The sequence below is a fragment of the Lontra canadensis genome, unplaced genomic scaffold (genome assembly GCF_010015895.1).
Source record: "Lontra canadensis isolate GAN:19392208 unplaced genomic scaffold, GSC_riverotter_1.0 scaffold33, whole genome shotgun sequence".
Lineage (NCBI taxonomy): Eukaryota > Metazoa > Chordata > Mammalia > Carnivora > Mustelidae > Lontra > Lontra canadensis.
In genome coordinates this window covers 8,910,494-8,933,383 of record NW_022631027.1, presented here as the reverse complement: position 1 = coordinate 8,933,383, position 22,890 = coordinate 8,910,494, and the positions used below count along the sequence as shown (strand labels likewise).

At 38.2% G+C, this 22,890-nt stretch overlaps 1 non-coding gene across 1 annotated transcript; it reads right to left on the bottom strand.

Annotated features, from left to right (window-relative positions):
- Positions 1-20,257: 20,257 nt before the first annotated feature.
- On the bottom strand, positions 20,258-20,393 carry LOC116873488. Its single transcript, XR_004383819.1, has one exon. It is a non-coding gene; the product is annotated as a U4 spliceosomal RNA (small nuclear RNA).
- Positions 20,394-22,890: the final 2,497 nt, after the last annotated feature.

Below are 22,890 nucleotides of genomic sequence, written 5' to 3'. Positions count from 1 at the left end.
TTAAAGACTCTGAATACTGGGACACTTGAGAAAAATCTGTATTAGCATATATTACAGGGCAGCAGTATCTCCTGAACACTTAAAATTGGTGATTGATCCAGAGCAGATTTGTACATCAACAAATCTAAGTTAGATTTGAAATAGATGCCTTCTAGAAGTTTTATGTACTTATAAAGTGCATTTAATGGCATTTCAATTGTTTAGTGTTGGTAAAACTTTGGTCTCACCAGCTATGATCAGCCATAGTCCAATCAAGTCAAGGGCACACTAGGGATTACTACTGCAGTGGACAGCCTCTGGCCTCAGGGAGTCTGCAATGTAATGCATGAGCAGTTACAACCCTATGACATAGTCAAGAGCTGCAATGTGTGGGTCAGACATTAAGAAATCACTAAGGGCCTAGGGAGATGGGATAGCTCTCTTTGTGACTGCTTCGGGTGTGGACACATCAAGGAGGTTTTTCTTTTTAGTTTTCCCTAAACCTGCCCTCTGGTTCTTCATTTACTTGTCCCAATAAATTCCTCCAGCCTTAGCTGGCTCTAAGTCTTAGCAAACTAAGGCAGTTTGCTACTGATTTGGGAGAAATATTTCAACTCTTTCACATGCTGTCATTGACTTTCATCACTAAGAACTTAATTTTTTAAAGTTTGATTATTTAGAATGTTATCATTTAAAACAATTCCCTTAAAAATAAATAAATAAAACAATTCCCTTATGTTGCCTTTCCCAATCTTTTATAAAGTGTTCTTGGGGTACCTGACTAGCTCAGTCAGAAAAGCATGCAACTCTTGATCTTGGGGTCATGAGTTCAAGCCCCAAGCTGGATGTAGAGATTACTTAAGTTAAAAAAAAAAAACTTAAAAAACATTTAAGTATTCTTGATGATGCTAGAGAAAATTCAGACAGAAACTCAAGAATGTTTAGAAAATAATTATAATAAAAATACACATGATAACCTATGGAAAACGGCTAAAACAGACTTCAGAGGGAAAATAACAGCCTCAAATACTTCACTCAATACAAAAAGAAAAAAGGGAAAAGTGAAAATTATGCATTCAACTTTTAAAATGCAACAGAAGCCTTTAAAAAGCAGAATATAAAGAATATAAATAAGTATGAATGAATGAACTTAGAAAAAAAAATTTTAAACTGGTTAAAACACCAAAAAGCAGACAAATCATTACCAATTCTAAGAAAGAAAACAGAGCAAAAACAAATAAATATACAAAATAAGAAATAAAAGGAGGAAAATATCTCAGATCCAAAGAAAATCTGAAGAATCATAACAGACTATTTTTTCCCAATTTCACATAATGGATAATTTTCTAGAAAAAAAAGGTAACTTACTAAGGCTTACTAACAGAGTACCCTGGATGGCCTGAAAGAAATTAAGGAAAGTGTTTCATTTTTTCCCCACTGTCTGCTAACGGAAAGCTCAGAAACAGAGGGTCTTTATCGACAGGAAAACTAAGCCACTGACTTTCTAAAGCATGGTGGCTTTGGGCTTGCAGAGTGGCCAGAGCAGAATCTCTTCGTACCCACATGGACATTACAACTCAAAGAAAATGATGCAGCGAGTCTAACGTATTGAAAAGAGGTAAAGGTAGCAGTGGTTTATTGCACTCTATCAAACAAAGCCCTTCAAACAGTGTGGAGGGAAAAAAAAAAATCCTGGCAGAAGTAGGTGTTTAGTTTTTTTGCATATTCTGTCATTTTAGCGTGTAAGAAAACCAGGACAATCAGGTTCAAAAGGATTCCATTCTCAGCCCTGAGACTCGTGTTACTCCCGGGGTCAAGGAATTAGGGTAAAAAACATTTCCCACGTGCCAGTGATCTGAGAAGTTGCTATCTGCACCCAGGACGACTGAAGTGAACCAACAAAGTTCCAAATTTTGAACTGATAAACCTCAGAAAGCCTCTGGGCCCAAAATCTACAGACTCTGCACCAAGACCAGAGCTGAGTTGAAGCAGGTCCATTTAAGTTCTGCCTTCTCCACAAGAGAACTCAAAACAGAACCTGGACTTAGGAACTCAGCAAACTCTAAATGCTAAAATGTTTCAAATGCCCATGTCTCTCCTCATCACAGCTTCCTAAAATTTCCTTACCAATTACTGAAATAAACAAAGTCACTAATGACTTTCATTTTAGTGTCTAGAAATATCTCACTCCTACTTCTCTCCTGAATTTCACCAACTTAAGTAACTACAGTTGTTCAGCTTCAGGACTTAGACCCTGAAGTCCAACTAGGTTCACCCTGCTATACCCTCACTACCCTCTATGGCATGTTAATAAATAGTGGCATCAAATTCACCCAAAGCTAAAAGGCCTCTCGATTCATCTCTATCTTTAGCACACAAACATAAAAGCAACTTCAGGTATCAAGCTTTCCCAAAAGAAGATATGGAAGCCAAGGATAAGCTTCGAACAATGTAGAGCTAATGTGGAGCACTTGTAAGAGACAGAAAGGAGGAAAGTGGTGACTTTCCCTACAGGGTCTCTGACAGATGGTTGAGCAAAAGTCATTGCTCCATTCAAGGCTGACTCTAACAACCATTCCCCACCCCCAACCCCGCTGCCTCTTGGTACCTTTGGGTCTCATCATGGGAACTGCTCAGGTGCTACCAAGACACTGAGTTTTTGCACCATTTCTTATAGTTTCCTTATATCCATATCATCATATACAGTCTCTTGGTAAATAAACCTCCTCTAATTATTTTATAGTGAGGGTGTGCCATCTATTCCCCATGAACATGCACAGACACACAGTCTTCACTGGGAGCTTCTAAAACCATGTAAAAGGCAAATTCTATCTATAAGAATGAAAGCTATCACTTCCTTGGCTAAGGAAGAATGTAGGCAGAGATCATTTACTCCTAGATCAAAAACCAATAGATCTTCTCTAAAGAAACTGAACAGATGGGACTAGCAAATACTTACAGCATGTCTTCTGGTTTACCGGAGAAAAGACCTCTTTACCTGGCTTGGTTGTGAGGTGCTTCCGCCTGGCCTATCATAAACAGTGACATGACCTGCCCCACCGAGCCCACACTGAGCTTCCCTGAGAATTTCCCTTAAGAGAAGAGACCTTAGGGGAAACACTCTTACCTCTATGATGGGAAAGGAAATCTATTCCAGTGTCCAATCTTACTTTCTTATAGATGAAGAGATAACCACTATTGACCAGAAACTGAGGAGAAGCAGAAGTATGAAGGACAAATAGAAAAACTGACCTCAAAAATAAGTCAGGGAAAAGAAGATAGTTTTTAAAGTCTAATTACTGTAGACCAAAAGAGTAAAAACGTTATCACTCTCATAAAACAAAATCAGGGTGTTATGACAAAATAGTGAAAATTACAACTTAAGATATTGGACATTTAAAATCATTCTTGAAATAAAATTATTAGAAGGAAACCAGAAAACATAGTTAAAGAAATTTCCTAAAATTGAAGCAAAAGGACAAATACATGAAAAATATTCCTTGGAAAGTTCAGACTACCAACATCCAATTAATAAACATCAAATTATGAGAAAACAAAAAATAATTAAAGGGGAGGGAACTACTGAAGAAATAATATAAGAAAATTTCCCAGTGCTAAATCAAGACATGTGTTTCAAGATTAGAAGTACAGACTAAATGCCTAACATGAGGAATTTTTTTTAAAAAAACCTATACCTACACACATCACTGTGAAATATCAAAACCCTGAATATAACAAAAAGACTTTAAAAGCTCCCCGAGGGCAAAACCTGCAAGGGATGCCTTTTTACCAACACAGCAGATATAGAAGCCAATGGACCAAGAATGCTTTCCATGTTGTCAGGGAAAATCACCTTCAACCAAGAGTTCTGTACCGAGCCAAATTATTGATTAAGTCTGAGGGCAGATAAAGATATTTTAGGCATGAAAAACCTCAAAAACTTATCTTTCTTCGATGTAATTCCAATCAAAATGCCAACTTTGACTTTTATGAGGAACTTGATAGATACACTCTAACATTTTCAAGAAAGAATAAACAATCATGAATAACTAAATCATCCTTAACAAAAGGAGATATAAGGAGGGGAAAGTTTCCCTAAGGGATACTATGAAATCATAGTAATCAAAATCACATTGTATTCACACAAGAAGAGACTACTAAGTGAATTTAACAGAACAGAAAGCATGGACACATCTCTTGCATTTGTAGATGATGCTGGGGCAATGGCCTCATTATACGGAAAACAGCTGTTGATCCCTACTTAAAACTCCATACAAAGATATACTCCAGATGAATTAAAGACTTAAAAATGAAAGCAAAAGGGCCACCTGGGTTGCTCAGTCAATTAAGCTTCTGTCTTCAGCTCAGGTCATGATCCCAGAGTCCTGGGATTGAGCCCTGCACTGGGCTCCCTGCTCCTTCCTCTACCTCTGCCCTTGCTCATGCTCTCTCTCTCTCTCTCTCAATAAATACATTATTTTTAATTAAAGTGAAAGAGAAAACCATAAACTTAAAAGGCAAAAATGTGGGAGAATATCTTCATTCTTTAGAGGCTGGAAAGGAATTTGGGAGTTCTATTTAAAACTCCCTAAAGCGTGAACTATAAAACTAAAAAGAAATTCATAATTTCATCACATTCAATATTTAGGTTCAACTTACCATTTAAAACCATTGACAAAGTCATCAGACACATGAAATATTGAGATACATATCTATGCCTAAACCAGTCACTACTGACAATATTTAAGGAACAACTACAAAATAACAATAAAAAGGAACAACAACCATAGTAACAAAAATAGGCAAATACAAATAGGCAATTTGCAAAAGAGGAAAACCAAAAGAGGAACAAATACATGAAGAGTTATTTTAAAAAAAAAAAAGCAAACAGAGAAATTCAAACTAAGATATTAAGGAGATGCCATTTTATATCTATTAGACTGGCAATAATTATAAAGTGGATGAGAATATGCAATGATGCGACTTCCTGGAAAACAACCTGGCAATCAGAATGACTGTACTCATGACTCAGCAGATCCCCTCATGCATCTTTACCTCTAAGTAGTTCTCACAGTTCCTTAGGGTTCGTATATGAGGATGTGGGGTGCAGCTCTTCTGTCGAGTGGGGATCTGGAGGCAAAATCCACATTTATAATGAGAGAGAAGTTATGCAAACTTTGGCAGAGGTACACCACAGAACACTGCACAGCAACCAGAAGCAAAGGGTTAGATATACACAGCAACGTAGATGGATCTACCAAATACAGTGCTTCGTGGGGGGAAATGTAAGAAGCAAAATTAAATACATAATGATGTCAGTAAGCATCTTCCAAGAAAGCAGAACTTAAGCCAGGGAGTTGAAGAGAGGGCAGTTAATATGGAAAACGAAAAAGATTTTAGAAGGGCTGAAGGAAAAGACAGAGGAATGTAAGGCAAAGCACCAATCAACAACTGCTGTGGTGTCTTTCATTATTGTTCCTCTGAGAACACTTCTTAGCTAGATTTTCCCTAATCATCCCCCCACCATGATACACTGTATATCTCTTTGTACACCGTACGTAAAAAAAAGTAAGATACCCCTCCTCCAAGAGCCATTTTAGCTTCTCTGAAGGCAAAATTTCCCCCACTGAGATTCACGTGTTAGAGGAATAAAGGAAAAAGATGTTAGGGGGTTGTTACAAGAGCTTAGAAGCCAGGGCCACCAGGTGGTGCCGGCCACACAGCAGTGATGCAGCCACTGTCCAAGTCACCATGAGGCAGAAACTGGTAGGGGAGTGGGGAGGGCAGGGGTGGATACACCACCCTCTCCCTTCTTCCTTTCCTCTAATCTCACACCAGTGCTTTCTTCAAAACCCAACCTGAAGCCAGGGATGGGTGGGAAATGAGCTTTGCACAGGTCATGCCCTAGTATGTGATACAGAAACCAGCAAGAAAAATTCAGGGAACGGATCTGAGAGGAAACAGGCAAATGACCAGCACAGTAATACAATCCTATTTACCTGAATGAAAAAAAAAAAAATGTATGCAAGCAAAAGAACATTTTTCAAGAACATATACATGCAAAAGGATGCACAGCGAATACATTAAAAATGTTGCCTGAGTAGAAGGGAGTGGAAAGGGATTGGAGAATAAAGATTGAAGGGATTTGAAAAAGAAGAGAAAGGTTATTTGGGGAGAATTCCCTTAAGGAGAGACTCCAGCAAAAGAAGGATACAAAGAAAAAAGGATGACACAAGAACCAGGAAACAGTGGGGCAACACGTGAGAGCAATACCGAGGGCTTCCAGCATGGAGGCTGTGCCACGCACCCAGGAAGCCACCACTCCAGGCTCCCGTAGAACAGAGCAGACTTGCAGGAGGGAGTTTTCCAGAAATATTAGAATAAGCCCTCAATACAATGGAAGGCCACGTTAAGAATTTAAAGAAGAAATTGAAGCTATCTACAGAGAAAATCGTGCAAGAACAGTGCAAAGCCAACAGGATGCCAGGAAAACAACAGAAAGTGCACACGGAAGTGAGACTCCAACAATAAAGTGAAATGAATCATTTTCAAGCAATTCATGGAATTAAAGCAAGAGGAATCCATTTGCCTTTGATCTAAACACACTCAGAATAGTCTGCATTGCCTGGCTTAACTTACAACACCGGGCTCGCAGAGATCAAAGCAGTGTCCTAGCACACGGCGACCTGTCATTATTGACTAACGTGACTAACGTTCGCAGGTCCTCGAAGTACAAGACATAAACCTTGACCACCTTGACAAAGCAAACATAAAAGAGGAGCTGCTAACAAAGATGGACAGAGCAAAAGTGGGAAGAAGCGGGGAGGGAAGCAGGGAGGAAAGATATGCATTTGTATAAAGTGGTGAATCAAAAAACACTACCAAATCTGACTGAGCAAGAGCAGAGATGTAAGCATATTATTAAAAGTTACGACAGGGGCGCCTGGGTGGCTCAGTGGGTTGAGCCTCTGCTTTCAGCTCAGCTCATGATCTCAGGGTCCTGGGATCAGGTCCCACATCGGGCTCTCTGCTCAGCGGGGGCGGGGGGGGGGAAGGAGGCAGGGTCTGTTTCTCCCTCTCTCTCTGCCTGCCTCTCTGCCTACTTGTGATCTCTGTCAAATAAATAAATAAAATCTTTTAAAAAAATAAAAAATAAATAAAAATAAAAGTTATGATGGTAATTAATAGAAGAAATAACAATAATCACATTGAGAATCACGCTCAGAGCAGAAGGCAAGGAGTAAGGGACAGAAAAAAGTGAATTAAATCATCCTCCTTTACTGCTGGCATCACTGTTACCTAAGATTGATCGAACGTCTTGTCTAAAGCACGGCAAAAACTGCCTGAAGGAGGAGGGGGTGGATGAGAAGGGAGCGAGCTTCCCACTGGGGAGTGAGACCTTTTCTGGGTGGGAAGGAGTAGAATGGCAGGCTTGTTTTCAGGATAAAACAATCAATTATAGTGCAGTTGTTACCGTGTGTACATAACGGTTTCGCAAAACAAAAAATTAAAAAGTCCTCAGTGCAATGCAGCTTTGCTCAATAAACTTTAAGAGTCTACTTCTGACAAAGAATGAAATTCCTCTTGCAGCAAAAAGCCCAAACGTTCTACCAGCCTAAAGGATCTCACGGGATGGGACCCAGAAGAACCTGTCCAATACCCTTTCTCTTCTCAGAGCATATTCTCCCACCAGTCAAGGTACTGTAAGACTCCAAACCCAAGACGCCTTTTCCCTCCTGCTTGCCTTCATACATATACGTCCCCCCCTGCCTTGAATGGCTTCCTGCTGTGTCTTCCTGGCCCCCCTAAGTCCTTGCTAGCAATTCTACCCCTCTCAGGCCTTTATACCTCCAGGAGAGATGATCCCACTCCTCCAATCCATCAGCTGTAGGACTCACCCCACAAAGCCTATAATGACTTACTTTATCATGTCTCCTTTTCTACACTGAGCTCTTACTCATCTTTATATCCATAGCAGCAATTATAATGCCTGATACATAGTATGTATTCAATAAAATACTTTAGTGACCACTTTCATAAATGAATAATGAATGAAAACAATGAAATATTTTGGATAAATTAATTGCACAGTATTTGATATTGATTTTGTATTACATATGTCACTATGCAAGAATAGTTCCCAAATAAAAAATTTATAGATGTATATATAGATCTCTACATAGAGATCTATATATATATAAAGAAGGATCTAAGAGAGACCAAATTATATAAATAACCTTTTTATTCATATGCATTTTAAATCAACTTAACATTTAATCAATTTAATCATTTACCCATTTAGCTGGATGTCTTCAGATTAAGATTTTCCATATCTTCCTTATCAAGAAAACCCCATACTGCCAGGTTTTGATTTGTTTCAGAAGCAAATAGTCAGAATTTTTTTTAAAGCCAGTAATAACGAAATTTTCTTTTATGCTCATTCTTTCAGGACAAAGGTCTACATAGGAACTGGAACACTAGAAAGCTCGATCTGCCCTCTTGCTGGACAGAGGAGGGACACCTTCTTTTCTGGACTCTAATTCTCTGAGTGGCACATCGTTTTTAGCACCAAGCAGCTGGAATGATGGCTTTGGGAGGGGGATGGGGAACAGATGTCATTCATTGACTCTGGGTAATGAGATTTCATATTCCGTCAAAATCCTGAATAGGACAGGAGAGGCCTCATTAGTGGTTTCATGACTGAACAGGTGTAGAGGTCCTATGTACACAGCAGGTAGAAAGAGGCCATTTCAATTCCATGTGTGGATGTATCCAGGAAATTGGAAAGAGAGAAAAAGTGCTCTACCACAACTGCCATCTCAGGGAAATTACAGCTTTCAGAAGCCAAAACAATATTATTTCAGACCACTAGTACAGACCTCATTCAGAGGCCAGAGAAATGGCTGAAGGCAAGAGATGGGTGATAATCAGAATTAATAATACCATACAAAGGGGGTCACCTCCTTAATTCTTTAGTTCCATATGGCATGTCATAAAATTTTAGTGCTCTTTAGCCAACAAAGTAATAACCCTCTTAAGACCACCAGTCAAAAAATGGGACTGCGGGGTAGAGTGAAATCCTCTCTCCAAAACTAATGACAGAAACCTCTTCAGAAAGTAGGCTAGGTTGGAAGCAGTATGTGGATAAAATGTTCCAGAGTACACATAAGCTTGGCTAGCAATTTGGCAACTGCCTCCTGGACAAGCATCTTTCTTTCACAGGGGAGTAATCAATCACTGGCCCCAATGTCTCTTTGCTGAAAGACACCTATACCATCCAAGAGTCAGGTGACCCACAGGTCGCCTCCCAACCTGGACAGCCCCAAAGCAGCCCTGCAGTGCCTAAGCTGTTGACAACAGCTCAGCATGTTTAAATGGGGGAATATGTGCACCTGAGGAGCTATCTGAGGCCTTTGAAATGTGGCAGGTTTTTAAGGCCTTCCTGCCTGCACACCCAGGGTCTAAGTGGCCACACATCCTGAAACATGGCCACATGTCACACTTGCTAGTTAACTGCTCTTCTATCAACCTTGCTGAACTCAACTCCACGGTGAAACCTCAGTGATTTATAAGAATTTAAGGGTGGGTCAACTGCAACTGTAGTATGTATATTTTTAAGATCATTTTGTTATGCTCCTTATTAGTTAAGATTTGGCAGTCTTGCTCTATAAATAGAGTTTGGTTTCTCCAACTCTTTGAACAAAGAGGTTATATAATTCTGCTGAAACTGCCATGTGCTGGTCACCATGCAGGGCACTTGAAATAAGTTGTCTCATCTTCACATCGACATTATAAAGTGCTGAAGCTTTGAAAGGCAAAGTCATGTGCTTAAGGTCACAGGCTAGTATATGCTTAAGGTACCAAAAAAAAAAAAAAAAAAAAGCCAGTCTCTGGCACCAGAACACAGGATCCTTAATGGCATCATGCTGCCTCTTGTGGTCACAGAGAAGTGGCTCAAAAAATGTTGAATAAAGGCCAAATACTGTCAAGTAAAGCTCTCATTGGACCTGTTTTAATAAATGACTAATAACCATTTATAATAATTACTAGCACATTGTTGCCATTGAAGTGGTTGATGTTAAAGTGGTTTGGGAAATAGTAGAAAATGATTCACTGCCTTAAATAGACTAAGTGTGGCCTCCGTACACTGATTTACACCCTTGGTGCTACCTTTTTCCTAAAGTGGTATAGAAAGTAAATTTCAACCCAATCCATGTTCACATGACCTCAAGATCTGCATTGCTGAAGTAGTAAGTGTGCCTTTTATGGGGTATTACTTTCCACTTATTAGTGTATTATTTCTCAGGAAATATATTCCCAAGTCAGTTTATATATGTGGCCTGATTTCCCAACTGGACTTGGGCTTCTGAGAACACACTCCTTTAGTCTCTCTGCTCACCCTCCTCTCACTTACTACTTAGTCTGGGCTACATGGAGCCCTGAGCAAACTAGCAACTCTCAATATAATGTCAACTAAATATAAGTCTTGTTTTGGAGTTAGTATATTATAAAAAGCAAGCAAAAAAAAAGTAAAAAATGTACCACTGTGGTGTGGAAGGTTGACAGTGAGGGAGCTTATGCATCAATAGGGATGAGGGTCTATAGGAATCCTCTGTACATTCTACTCAATGTTTTCTGTGCACTTAAGACTTCTCAAATATATATATATATATATATATATATATATATATATATATGACATATAGATATATGTAGATAGATAGATGATAAATAGATATCTTATTACACTAAAAGCACATACAGAAATACCAAGGAAGTCTGCACCTACCTCACTTACATTTAATTTCTGAGCAGTGTTTCCAACTCACTGCTCCTCACCCATGCTAGATTGGAGCCAGTCTCAGCCTCAGTGGAGGAATCAGTTTATGCATTGTAAGATAATCATATATGGACTGGACATCAGGAGGGGCAGCCACTTTTTTTTTTACTAAAATTTTAATTTTAATATATTTGTAATTTGCATAATATACCAGTGATAGATGTATATTTTTTTCTTTTCAGCGTAACAATATTCATTGTTTTTGTACCATACCCAGTGCTCCATGCAATACGAGTCCTCCCCAATACCCACCACCTGGTTACCCCAACCTCCCACCCCTCGCCCCTTCAAAACCCTCAGGTTGTTTTTCAGGGTCCATAGTCTCTCATGGTTCACCTCCCCTTCCAATTTCCCTCTGCTCCCTTCTCCTCTCCATCTCCCCATGTCCTCCATGTTATTTGTTATGTTCCACAAATAAGTGAAACCATATGATAACTGACTCTCTCTGCTTGACTTATTTCACTCAGCATAATCTCTTCCAGTCCCGTCCATGTTGCTACAAAGTCGGGTATTCATCCTTTCTGATGGAGGCGTAATACTCCATAGTGTATAGGGACCACATCTTCCTTATCCATTCATCCTTTGAAGGGCATCTTGGTCCTTTCCACAGTTTGGTGACCGTGGCCATTGCTGCTATAAACATTGGGGTACAGATGGCCCTTCTTCTCACTACATCTGTATCTTTGGGGTAAATACCCAGTAGTGCAATGGCAGGGTCATAGGGAAGCTCTATTTTAATTTCTTAAGGAATCTCCACACTGTTCTCCAAAGTGGCTGCACCAACTTGCATTCCCAAGGGGCAGCCACTTTTGAGAAGACTGGCATAAACTCTGCCCTACCAGGCTTTCCATTTTTTTAAAATACCTTATTTATTTATCTGACAGAGAGAAATCACAAGTAGGCAGAGAGGCAGGCAGAGAAAGAGGGGGAAGCAGGCTCCCCACTGAGCAGAGAGCCTGATGCGGGGCTCCATCTCAGGACCCTGGGATCATGACCTGAGTTGAAGGCAGAGGCCTAACCCACTGAGCCATCTAGGCACCCCCAGGTTTTCCATTTTTGAAAGTGCTTAAACTACCAACCAGGGTGGTTGGTCTATACAGAATTGAACAGTTCAAAGATGGTCATGAAAAGCAGAGTAAGTAAGGGAGTTAAAGGCCAGGCTCTACAAGATACAGACAAGCATGCACAGTCTAGTGCATATAAATGCTACAATTTGTGTTTTAAAGAGTAAGGGAATAAATACTCATATTTGTTCATAGGTGCATTAAGAAAACTCCACCTGACCATACAGAAAATAATAAGAGGACTTGACCAGTTTGGAGGGGTTGGGAGTCACAGAAGAGGTAAGGATGAAAAAAAAAAGATCTTTACCTTTAGGTTTTTGAGCCAGTGGATGTGATTTTAACCACTTAAAAATGGAAATGAACCCAACACACTATATAGCTGAAGGTCTGGATTCTATCTGGAGTCCCATCCCCACTTAAAAATAGTTTGACCTTAGACAATTATTTAACTTCTCCAAGTCACCAGTTCATCTGTAAAATGAAGATAATATACCTAACTTGTAGAGGCACTTTGAAGATGTAATTATGTAATCCCAGTAACATGTGTACCACCCAGTAACTTCTCAATAAATATTAGCTATTAGCATTTTATCATTGTTATTGTTATATTATTAGTTTTTAAGAAAATAACTGCATATTACAGAGTCCAGGAAAATTGATACAGGAGAGACTTTTTTATACTCAAGTTCTTGATATATCCTTCCAGTAATCTTTCTGTTGAGGCAATAAGTGGGTGTTTTTTCTTGTAATCTCCAGGACCTGACCAGAGGGACAAATACATTCTCCCCAAAAGCCATATTATTACACATTCTAATAATGATATTTCTTAAGAATAATGATCTACAGAATTTCCAAGGTCTTGCTTTACATCTGTGAAAAAAAATATCTACTTTGTTTTTCTTTTCCTTAAGTGAAATTCTGGCAAAAAATAACACAGGAAACAAAACATGGTTTTTGAGAGGTAGTGGGAAACCTATCGGGTTTTGCCAAGAGAGAATTGAAGCAATAGAAAAATATCTCTGAAAGAAAGTTAGATTAATAGGGGCCTTTATCTGAGATAAAAGGTTTGTTTATGAGAACAACTAACCAATCAAACAAACAAAAACACAATACAGTAGAGAATAAGCAAAACCGGCGAACTGTGAAATTCCATAAGGAAACTGAATATAGCATATTAGATCACATGCTCAAACAAGAAATTCAGTAGTTAGAATCCTCTTTATTATTTTTTTAAAACTTCATATGGTATTCCTCATTTATTTAATAACATGTATTCTGTATTTAAATGTCCCAAATTAATCATATTTTGTGAAAACAGAAGGTAAATTCACCATCATGTCACCTCAACATGGAGACGTCCAGTTATGAGTGACTGGGGCAACCAAAGCTGCTGGCCAGTGCTAGCCATCCTTCTGTCTTTTCTCACCTGGTCAAGCCAGACTTGTCCCAGGAAACTATTTTAAAACCTTACTAACAGTTGCCTGCAAGGCCATTTCCTCTCAATACATTTTAGATAAATGGCATCAACTCTCACCCACAATCTGACATACAGAGCACATACAAGAAGAAAAGAAATGGATGATCTGGTTGCCCAAATACTACCAGATATTCCAGAAAGCCTTTCAGGAGTGATACAGTTCACGTTACCTGAAGAATCACCAAAGATAAATAAAGGTATGCATATACAAGTAAGTAAATGAATAATTTTGTTGACTGATTCAAAACAATGATGGTTATGCCTAGGCTTTTTACTAAATATCACAAGTAAATTTTCAATCCATGCAACAATAAACTTTTACCCACTGTTTTATTACAAACATCTGAGCTACCAGAGGTCAGCCCATAGAACCGTTACAAAGATTTTGCTAGCTCTCAGTTCCCTGGAGACACACTTTGAGAACAAGCTTAGGCTGGCTTTTCTGGCTGTTTTCCAATTCGTTTATAAAATTAGTCTTATTATTTGATAACAATTTTTTCTAACCACCTGATTGGCATTCTAATAATCTTTTCTTGGAACAATCAAATTTTATAATTTTTCTAATATAAAATGATTTAATTCCAGAGGTTCTGATCAAATTAAATAGAATCCTAATTAACTAGTAATCAAATTGTACAGCAGGCAATGTTTAAGTTACAGTATGGAATATTAGTAACACTTTGTAGTAAGAGCCCCTCTCTAAGGACTTAGCAAGCCTTGTTGGGATTGCTCAAAGGTCTCAGGACAGGATCAGAACTTACTGAAAAGAAACGAACGCACCAGTCTGGGTAAAGGATATAGCAAATGAGGCCAAAGAGGAGTATTATTCGCTTAGGTGTAGGTAGGAATTTTATAGGGAAAAAATGTGACACTAAGAAATAAAACTACTTAAACCCTTGGCTTGTCCTCATCCCATTCCTGGCTCAAAACATTAAAAAGCAAAACACGTTGTTCTCAATCAAGAGTTAAAATTATTTTGGGTCACCTGTCGTTCTCTCTGTAAGTCCCATTCAGTTCAGGTCAGCTAAATGCACTGAATACCATGTATTTGCAAGGCACCAAATAAATAAATAAATAAATAAAGTGACCCTTAGACATTGATTCATTAAGAAATTGTCCAAGGGCATACTTCCCAGGCCTCTCTCTCCTATGGCCCCCTCTAGGCTCTATTTCATTAAGACCTTGCTGTGACACAGCTAACCATCACCCATACCTCACTGTTCAGATTTATGTTATCTCTAGGCTTAAAATGAAGGTTAAACTTTTTAAAGGGTCCATGGAAATTTATGAGGAAGTATCTAGTTTCTCAGCACAGGAAAAATGTTGTAATTTATCGAAATCTGTACAAATCAAATGAAGTCATTACAAATGACCCTGATCTTCCTCGGATGCTGCCATATTAATAGCAACTAGCCCATAAATTTTGGTAAATCCAATCTCACAGCTAATCTTTCACCAAAACTGTGACCAATTAAAACCAATTTGTGTTCTTACACTAATGATCAGAACTAGACCTAATTTAGGTACCTGAGCATCCATTACAGAGTATGAAGACATTTGCCTTCCTACACTGACTGAACTCAACAGCCCCATGTCTCAACTTTTCACTCCCTGGGATTCAGGAGAGTTTCTACAGCATCCTGAGGGAACTTTTAAGAAACCCCAAACACTCTTCCAAAGTCTGCGCAAATCTGACCTCACTTAGGAGACCACATTGTGAGTGACAGCTATATCCCTTAGTGGGAGGGAATTTAACTCCAGTTATCAAAGAGGGGGTAGGAAAAAGCCACATATCTCTTCTTCCAAAGAGTAAACAAATAAAACACCAAATGACCCTTTAACCTTATGCTCATAGTAGAAAAGACAGGAAAAAAATAAATAAATAAAACCTCAGACTCGGAGACCCACCGCTGTAAACCTCCTTCCAACTCTCATTGGTACAAAATGACAAATGGTGAAGAACTCAGAAATGAGCAGCACTTCACAAGAGCATATTGATTTTCAATAAAGCCATTTACACCTTTTTGCTTGGACTACAAGAAGCATGCTGTTTTCCCAAAGCCTCTGCCACTGAATTAAAAAGTGTGGACAGTGTCCTCACTGGCTACCCAAAGTTGTCTTCGGAAATAGTCTTGATGAGAAGAATGTTCCAACCTTGACCAGAGAGGAAAAAGGGAAACAAAAACGGACAAAATTACTTTCGGTATTTTTCCCTGACTGGGTTAATTACTTGGAAAAGAAAAAAGAATACCCAGTCCTCCAGAACAAAAAGGCATTTGTTTGAAATATAGCATAGCTCATATTGGCTTTGCACCAGCGAGCCTTCCAACAGACAGAACACAGGAAATTAAGAAGAGACTGCCTTGGGAAAATATTTTACATCCTAGGTGAAATGGTGATATTTTTTATTACAGTCCTCCAGAGTAACACCTCAGTGTCCACTAAAAAATGAGAGATTTTTTTATGAAGAAATTAAACTGAAGACAGAGCTAATATGATTCACTCTGTTGCTGGCCTACCTTCTGTCTTATTATAGTTTTGATGCCACAAGCCATTGACCCTCCAATATATGACAATTATAATGACTGGAAGGAGGAAAATATGACAATGCAAAGACAGAAGGAAAAAAACGAAGAAACTTTCTATGACACGATACCAATCGGCTGATGGGTGACCACAAGCATGCATTATGTCCCTCCCCTTATGTGAGGCAGCACTTCATTTGGAGGCACTGAGACAAGGAAGAGGGGCTGGGATTGTCATAAATCGATCACAGCAAACCAAACCTTCTTCATAGTGACTGGTTTAAGAACGAAGGCGAGTTCACTAACTGATAGATAATAAATAAAATGCAATATATCCGTGCTCTGGAATGTGATTCGGCAACAAAAAGAAATAAAATACTGATATAGGCGACAACATGGATGAAACCTGAGAACGTGCAAAGGGAAAGATGCTAGTCACAGAAGACTACATATTGCATGATTCCACACACATGAAACATCCAGAATAGGCAAATTTATAAAGACAGAAGTAGGTTCGTGGCTACCTAGGGCTGAGAGGAATGAAGGAGGTGAGGAATAATGGCTAGAAGAATAGGAGTTTCTCTGGGGAGGTAATGAAAATGTTTTAAACATGATTGTGGTGATGGGTGCACAATTCTGTGAATATACTAAAAGCCATTGAATTGAACACGTCAGACTGGTGAATTGTATGGAATGGGAATCATATTTCAATTAAGCTCTTAAAAAGGGAAAACGGCCAAAGCCAATAGTCCTGTGAAATCTCCCTGGCCCCATTCATTCACTAATTCAATCAAAAAAAATTTATTAGGGGTGCCTGGGTGGCTCAGTGGATTAAAGCCTCTGCTTTTGGCTCAGGTCATGATCCCAGGGTCCTGGGATCGAGCCCTGCTTCGGGCTCTCTGTTCAGCAGGGTGCCTCCTTCCCCCTCTCTCTCTGCCTGCCTCTCTGCCTACTTGTGATCTCTGTCTGTCAAATAAATAAATAAAATCTTTAAAAAAAATACTTATTAGATGACTTCTAAGTCATATACTATTCTAGACAAAGAAGATACCACAGGAATTAGAATACACAAAATCTCTGCCCTTATGGAGATTAGGAACAATAAGCAAAGGGAAAGCTAAGTAAAAAGCATAGCTAGTTAGATGATAATAAGTGATTTAGACAGAGATGAAGCTGCAAAGTTGGTTTGTACTTTTAGACAGAACAGTCAGGGAAGGTCTGATGGAGAAGATGATGTTTGAATAAAGGCCAGAGGGAATTACTGGTTCAGACATAGGCATTTGACTCAATTTGGTCCAACTCAACTACAAGGAAAGAAAAAGACTTTGGTTGAGTGGCTGCAGAAGAGGTGTGCTCTTTCTCTCTCTCAGACACACACACACACACATGGAATCAGATGGGAATGACAAGCATATAGCCCCGGTACTATGTGCTGTATCCACAAAGAACTCCTCCCCCAGGGTGAAGCCAGAATAGGACAACAGAGCAGAGATGCAGAGAGAATCTCAATTTTTATCAGATCATCAGTTAATAACACTGAAATCTGTCCCCGACCCCTCCACTTCCAGGTGTGTGACCTAATTGATTTTCTTTTTGTTTAGACCACATGCAAGGTACACTTGTATGTTCCCCAGGAATGGTATCAAGATTCCTTTTTAAGAGATTTCTCACTGCTTTCCTCACAGCCCCTAGTGGGGAAATTGCCACAGGGCTGAACATTAGCACTGACACCCACACGTGCTCCCCACCTCCACTGACCGCAGGTTCCATGGGACATGAGCATGGTCACAGGCAGGAAATCTACATAGTGCTTGTGCAACTGCAGTGCCTCTTTCATTCATTCCTCAAGCCAGACATGACTGAGTCTCTCCTGCAAAGCACCGCACGATATGCCAAGAATACAACAGTGTACCCCCTTCAAGGAGTGTCAGGTCCAGAAGGAACAACAGACAAGCAAGTAAGCAAATAAAGAGGTAAAATAACTACTAACTGTCATAAATAGCTTAAAGAAAAGAAATTGGGAGAAACAGAATTAAGAAGAGAAACAACTCTGTAGGACATGAACAGAAAAGACCTCTCCAAGGAAGTGACATTAGCAGCTCTATTACTGTCCCCAGTCCAGTGGATTCATCGTAGATCTTCGTGAGCAAAGATGAATATCACTCGAGTGGAGAGACACAGAGAGATGCAGTGTTTCAGTAATAGATCTCCAAGTTCTTTGTAAGAGAATCAAACTGTCCCTTTCAGAATGTTTCAGGTTGGTTCTAGTCCTACTGAAGAGACCAGTCTCTCACTGCAAAAGCAGGGCCAGTTTCTTGTAAGACACCTTGCCAAATGTAGGGGGCCAGAAAAGAATAACACTAGAGTGGGAGGTGGGCTTAAGACAACAGGGAGAATGGAGACTGTATGGTTCACTTAAAGGCATGAAAATTCAAATAATGTTTAAAAATACTCTGTAGGCCAAATAAAATATGTCTGTGACTGAACTGCCCAAAGAGTCTGTTTTGACTCCTTTCCTAAATGTTCAATTCAACACCTGAGGGCATTTAATACCTTTTGGAAACATTTAAAATAATGAAAATTACCATTTTCAAAAGTGAAAGGCAAAGATACAGAGTTATCCTACTGCAAATATTGTGAAAATAAGGCAGAAGAGGGAAATCTTTGTCAGAATAATAATAATAATTGTTTGCCTTTATCACAAATATTACCCTCACAGAGAAGGATGGGCTAGGACAGTAGAGACAAGGAAGACCAGGTATCATAAATGAGACAGAGTTCCCCAACAGTGGTGGTGATGGTGATGGTGGGGATGGCCTCTGTATTTTCTCCCCTGCATTTAGGAGGTATAGGCTGAGAACATTCCAGCATGTACTGAGAAGGCAGAACTACCTCTTAGGAGCTACATGCACATTTTAGATTTTTACTATGCTATCAATGTCAGCATTCTTTTCTATCATTTCAGTGAAAATTTTTGAAGTTTTAAGCATAACAGAAGAATGACACAGAAGGATAGAAAATATCTGATGGTAGATATATTTCGCACAAGGCACCCTTGCAATCTCTAGAATAACCAATAAAAGAATAAGAAGAGAGTGTATTAATATTACTACTGAGTGAGTAGAGGGAGAAAAGGAATAATAAAAATAATAAATCCAAAAGAAGAAAGGAAAACAACAACAACAAAAACAAAGAAAGGTAAGAAAGGAGAAAAAAATACATAGAACAGGAAGACAAAAAAATGTTAATCACAATTTATATTTGAGGGACACCTGGGTGGGTGGCTCAGTTGGTTAAGCATCTGACTCTTGATTTCAGCTGCGGTCATGATCTCAGGGTGGTGAGATCGAGCCCTGTGGCAGGCATGGAGCCCGGTTAAGATTCTCTCTCTCTTCATCTGCCCCTCCCCCTGCTCACACATATATTCTTTCTCTCCCCCTCTGAAAAAGAAAAAAAAAACATTTAGTATGTTAGAACATTGTATCATATGTTAAGGGACTAAATATTCTAACTGAAGAACAAAGTAGTCAGACTAAATTTTTTAAGAATATTACAATAGATATGTAAAATAATGTAATTAACCAGATTAATGAAATAAAGGAGAAAACCATAAGATTACTTGATAGATGTTGAAAAATATTTGATAAAATTCAACATGCATTCACAGTTATTCTTAAAAAGGTCTTAGAGGAACCCAGGTGGCTCAGTCAGTTAAGTGTCTGCCTTCTGCTCAGGTCATGATCTCAAGGTTCTGGGATCAAGGCCAAGACCAGGTTCCCTGCTCAGCAAGGATTTGGCTTTTCCCTCTGCCCACCCCCCCCCCCCCAATTTGTACTGTCTCTCTCTTCCTTAAATAAATAAATAAAATCTTATTTTAAAAAAAAGTCATTAGACAAAGACGGGAACTTCCTTAATCTAATCAAAGCTCACAGTGAAGGAACATCTGGGTGGCTCAGTCAGTTAAGCATCTGCCTTCGGCTTGGGTCATGGTCCTAGGGTCCTAGGATCAAGTCCCAAATCTGAACCCTTGCTCAGCAGGGTGCCTGTTTCTCCCTCTGCCTGCCGCTATCCCTGCTTGTGCTCTGTCTGTCTCTCTCTCTTTCTCTGACAAATAAATAAATAAAATCTTAAAAAAAACCTCACAGTGAACAAGTACATGTGATACTTAAGTGTTGAAAATCTTCCTCCCTGATATTAGGAATGAGATAAGAAAACCTCTAACATTACTTCTATTCAATACTGATTGGAGGCCTAGATAGTACATTAAGGCAAGAAAACGAAATAAAACATACTAGGATTGGAAAAAATAAATAAAATTTTCATTATTTTGCAGATGATATTATTCCTTGTGTTTAAAAAAAAGAATTTATAAGTAAATTATTAGAATTAATAAACGAACGTATCAAGTTTTCTAGATAAAGTTTAATATTTTAGGCAAAGTTTTCAATTAGCAATAATTGCGCCTCAGATAAACCACATTGGCTACGATACTGCCACTGCGCAAAGCTTAAAGTTTAATATTTTAAAATCAATGTGATTTATATGTTAGTCACAGTTTGAAAATGGTATGCTAAAAATATAACATAATACTATAAAAATATAATAAATGTGAGTAAATCTAATAAAAGATCTAAGACTATTACACAGAAAGCTATAAAACATTACTTACAAAGTTTCAAGAAAACTTAACAAATGGAACCATTTATCATATTAATGAATTAATGAGCCCAACATTGTGATAACTCTCTTTAAATTTATGTATAGATTTAATGCAAACTCATACAATTACTGAAAGATATATTTTATGGAAACTGACAAGAGAATTTCAACATGAAATGCAATGGACCAAGACTAGCAAAGATATCATAGAAAAAGAACAAAAGTTAGGAGTACCTGCTCTCCCAGATACCAGGACTTATTCGTAAGACTACGCTAAGACAGTGTGGTATTGGTACAAAAATAGAAAAACAGACTAACAGAATAGAACAGAGTCTAGAAATCTAACCATACATATAAGGTCACCTAATTTACAACCATGTTTGGTACCATAGGCACAGTAGGATAAGGGTATTCTTTTTAGTAAATGACACTAGGTCAACTAAATATTCATTTTAGAAATATTTAGCCCCTACTATATACCACACACTAAAAAATAATTCTAGATTTATCATTGATATAAATATAAAAAGGCAAAATAATAAACCTTCTAGAAGGAAAAACTAAGAATATCTCCATGACCTTCAGGTAGAAATAGTATCCTTAAGTAGGATAGAAAAGGCATTAACCATAAAAAAAAAAAAAGTTAATTTGACCACATTAAAAGTAATAACTCTCTTTATGAAATACACCATTACAAAAGTAAATAGACAAGTAACAAATAAGGGGTTTTGCAGCGTATGTAACAAATAAAAGTTTCATATCCACAGTAATTGAAGAGATTCTATTAATTTTTTTAAAGGAGACAATGCTAAGGAGCTTAACTAGTGTGTTTTCTTGTAGGAGATCTATTGTTTCAGGTCTTATATTACATCTTTAAACCACTTTGAGTTGATTTTTGTGCACAGTATAAGATAGTGGTCCAGTTTCATTATTTTGCATATGGCTGTCCAATTTTCCCAACACCATTTATTGAAGAGACTATCTTTTTCCCACTGCATATTCGTGGTTCTTTGTAATAAATTAATTGACCACAGATGCATGAGTTTATTTCTAGGCTCTCTATTCTGTTCCACTGATCTATGTGTCTATGTTTCTGTGCCAGTACCATACTGTTTTGAATACTATAATTTTATAATATACTTTGAAATCAGGACATGTGATGCCTCTAGCTTTGTTCATTCTCAAGATTGCTTTGGCTATTTGAAGTCTTTTGTAGTTCCATAAACATAGAATTTCTTGCTCTATCTCTGTGAAACATGCCATTGGAATTTTAATAGGGGTTGCATTAAATCTGTAGATCGCTTTAATAAGTATGGACATTTTAACAATATTAATTATTCCAATCTGTGAACACACATTATTTTTCCATTTATTCATGTCTTCTTCAATTTCATTCGTCAATGTCTTTTAGTTTTCAGTATCCAGGTCTTCTACTTCCTTGGTTAAATTTATTCCTAGGTAATTTTATTCTTTTTGATGCAATTATAACTGGGATTACTTACTTTCTTTTTTTGAAAGTTGTCAGTGTGTGGAAATACAACTGATTTTGTGTACTGATTTCACATCATGCAACTTTACTGCATTTCTTTACTGGTTCTTACAGGTTTTTTTGGTGGAGTCCTTCAGGTTTTCTATATTTAATATTGTGCCATCTACAAATAGAGTCAACCTTATTTCTTCCTTTCCAATTTGGATGCTCTATTTCTTGTCTAATAGCTCTGGTTAGGACTTTCAGCTCTATGTTTAAAAAAGTGGCAAGAGTTGACAACCCTGTCTTATTCCTGATTTTAGAGAAAAGGCTTTCAGATTTTCACCACTGAGTATGATATTAGCTGTGGGCTTGTCATATATGGCCTTTATTACGTTGAGGTATGTTCTCTCTATACCCACTTTGTTGAGAGTTATCACGATGAGTTTTTATCATGAAATGTTGATTTTTGTCCAGTGCTTCTCTACATCTGTCAAGATGATCATATGATTTTTATTCTTCCTTTTGTTAATGTGGTGTACCAGAGTAACTGATTTGAGGGTATTGGACCATCTTTGCATCCCTGGAATAAATCCCACTTATCATGATGCGTGACTCTTCTATTGTATTGTTGAGTTCAGTTTGCTAATATTTTGTTGAAGATTTTTGAATCTGTGTTCATCAGAGGTATTGGCCTGTTTATTTTTTTTCTTATAGTGCCTTTGTCTGGTTTCAATATCAAAGTAATGTTGCCCTTTTGGGACTCCCTCTTCTTCTATTTTTTGGAAGTTTGAGAAGTATTGCAATTAATTCTTCCTTAAAATTTTATAAGATTTTACCAGTGAGGCCATTTGGTCCTGGGGACAGTTTTGATTACT